Source organism: Ursus americanus, chromosome 5, assembly GCF_024610735.1.
Source record: "Ursus americanus isolate L20-20 chromosome 5, mUrsAme1.1.p, whole genome shotgun sequence".
NCBI classification, from domain to species: Eukaryota; Metazoa; Chordata; class Mammalia; order Carnivora; family Ursidae; genus Ursus; species Ursus americanus.
The window spans coordinates 78,327,810-78,331,126 of record NC_142131.1 but is presented as its reverse complement, the minus strand read 5'-3'; the positions used below and the strand labels follow the sequence as shown (position 1 = coordinate 78,331,126).

Genomic DNA, 3,317 nt, shown 5'->3' with positions numbered 1-3,317 from the left:
CAGCAAGTGTACTTACTATAACTCAACCAATAGATCTGTCATATTACGAAAAAACTCTTAAAAAATATGGTAATGCAAAAAAATCAAAATGAATTCTTCAGAAGGATTATAAGATAAAGATTGCACCATCCAGGTGTAACTGTCTCAAACATCTTTTATTACACAAGACAAGCCACTTATCTCCTATGTTCAAGAAGCTGGATGAGTTAAGAGATGTCCAAAGGGAAAATTCTTAACACTCCTTCACAATTTGACCTTCCCTAACTTAAGAGTGGGCAATTCTAATTGAGGCCCTTTGTGTCAGAAAAGTGTGTGAGGGCATCATATGTTGACAGAAATTGTGTGTTCAGAGGGTTTTCTCATCTTTGCAAAAGCACAGTTCAGAAAGAATAGTTTGTTATGATTTTTGATCAGTACCAAAGGACAGATTGCCGGATAACAAAGGGAGAGAATTATAGTGATGTTCTCCAGACCTTTTATCTTACGTTTATAACATACATAAATGGTAAGGAAGCTATTACTCCAGTAAAAGAAAACAAAGCAGCTCACCAGTGCCAGGATTGTGTGGGTGGCCTTGGTTTCAGGAGAGGGTCTTGGGCTGAGGCAGGTCCTATGGAGATGCTTCACTGTCTTGCGATGTGTGAAAAGGAACTTTACCATGTATGCACTGCTCCATACCATGAGGAACACACAGAGGAAATCTCGTAAGACCATGCACCCTCGAAAGACAGCTGACTGAATATAATCAGGTTCTTCCCAATACAGTATGTCAGAGAATAGAATTTGTCAAGTTCTGTAGTGTTGTACGGGGCCACAATGGTTATGATGACATGGATGTAGATCAGCATATTGGTGATCCAGAAAGAACAGAAGGCAGGAAAAATGTATGTGGAGATTTTGGGCTTGAGCCATGCCCACTTAGAGTTGCTGGGAGTGATAAGGATGGCCTGAACAATACTCAGGAAAGACGTGGTGCGAGGGAAAGACCCCGGGTGACTCTGTACAGGTACATCACTACCTTGCAACCAATGTCATCTAGAAAATTTCTTACTCCAAAGGCATTCATTACTTCTGGAATCCCACTGAAAACAATCGTCATGACATTCGCTAAAATTAAATGGATAAATATCAAATCTACAGGCTTCTTTGTATGTAGCTGGACTAAGAAGGTGTTGATGAGCAATACCAGTAGCAATGTGTTTCCAATAAAACCAATCCCAATTTGAGAGAGAATGAATACTCCCAAAATAGTATCACTTGAAACCATCACATTCATTGGCCTCTTATACTTTGATACACTCTTGCACAGATTAAAAAGGAACCCAAAATGGTTTGCAAGCCTGATGGAAATAATGGGATCACATGGAGACTCCATGAGGTAAGATCATCCTCAGCAGGAGGCTGTGCAGATGCTCTGTAACAACATTCAGGAGTAAGAATCAGTTCTAGAGGTAAATATCAAGGATTATTGATGTCACTGCACAGGAATATACGGGTTGATGTAAAACAGGCTTTTTATGAAAACATAACTGTAATTCTAAGAAATAAATTGAGTAATCTGATGAAGTTGTTTTTGTTCATTAAAAACAATATTTCAGATTTATACAGATTCCATTTATGTTCTATGCGTATGTTCTGAACTTCCTCTCAAATACTTGAATGAATTTCCATCTTCTGCCATGAATAATAGAAAATTATTATGTATTTTAATGCATATTTTTCCACTTCTACTGCTCATGACACACATTGTTGTTATAGTCATTCACCAGGAGTAGACCCCATCCCCAGAGTCACACAAGACCATCTGAATCATTAAATGCCATTCCTAACCCTGCCACATTCCTTTCCCAGCTCCAAGACCCTTCCAATATACATGATATCACATCACCTCCTGGGCCAGTACACTGCATCCTCCACTTCTGTTTTGAAATTTACTTCAGCTTTTTATTCTACACTAAAGTCATTGATTCTCTTCAATCTCTCACAGGAAGTGGGATCTATCTCTTCCGTGTCCCCTATATTACCAGGCCTGAAGGTGGAAATATCTTCTTTGATCCCCAGCACTTTCAGATAATTCTTCATCAATCCAGCATTGAAGAAACTTGTCATCATTCTACAGGAACCACTGTCCATTTGGAGGTTATCTACTCACCCCTAATCACTCCCCTTCTTAGCCCTTGACTCAATGTAATACTCCCCAATTCACCTCCTGTCATATCTTTGGTGATCATATGATCCACACAAAGGACCTGTCCAGTATCCTCAGCCTCTCTCACATTTGTGATTTCCTCTCTTCCAACACTCTTGCCTCAGCCTTCCCCCAACTCACCCACACTCTCCTACCCACATATTAGAGTTTGTCATTGTCACTATTGTAAACTCATTAAGTCTCACTTTCAAGCATCTCATCCTCCTGGTACCAGCTATTTCCACCTTAGTTTATGTAATCTCTGACTCCAAAATTACTTTGACATCTCCTGGGTCTGCAAAACATTGATCTCCTTACTCTCCACAAGATCTCCTAATCTCATCTCTTCACATAAACTTCCTTGATCCAGGATTATAATCATTTCCTACAAAAGCATGTGATGCCATCACTTTTATTCTTGCTTCTATAGTCCTCACACGCACACAGTCTGCCTAGTTCACATCACTCTACAAAGATAAACAAGGCTAGAGAAAAAGACATAACCATATTAAGTGAACTTATGTTAAATTCTTCAACACTTAGCTTCAGTGAGCTTTCGTTTCAGCCAGCAATCACACTAACTTTTGAACAGTATTCCTTGAGTACTCACTATTTCACTCCTCTTGATGACTATTTCGTAACTTGTCCTTTCTCAAAATACCAACAAATCCTCTCCAAATCTCATATTCAATTGATGGTCCATTGCATATTTTCCATTGAGATATAATTGAAATGAAATATTATTTTAGTTTCAGATGTACATCATAGTAATTTGATATTTGTATATACTGCAAAATGGTCAACATCATAAGTCAATTTAACATCCATCACCACACATAGTAAAATGTTCTTTCTTGAAATGACACCTTTTAAATTCCACACTCCAAGCAACTTTCAAATATACAGTACAGAACCATTAACTATGGTCTCCATGCTGCCCATAACGTCCCCATGACTTATTCTTTTATAGCTAGATGTTCACACCTTTTGACTCATTTAACCCATGTCACCCACCCTCCAAACTCCACTTCTGTCAACTACCAGTCTGATTTTTGTATCTATGAATTCAGTGGATGTTTTGAGAATTTTTTTATTTCCACGTGGAAGTGAGGTCATACAATATTTGTTT

At 38.4% G+C, this 3,317-nt stretch overlaps 1 pseudogene; it reads right to left on the bottom strand.

The window, feature by feature from the left end:
- Nucleotides 1-281: 281 nt before the first annotated feature.
- LOC123799332 (vomeronasal type-1 receptor 4-like) lies at nt 282-1,276 on the bottom strand (annotated as a pseudogene).
- Nucleotides 1,277-3,317: the final 2,041 nt, after the last annotated feature.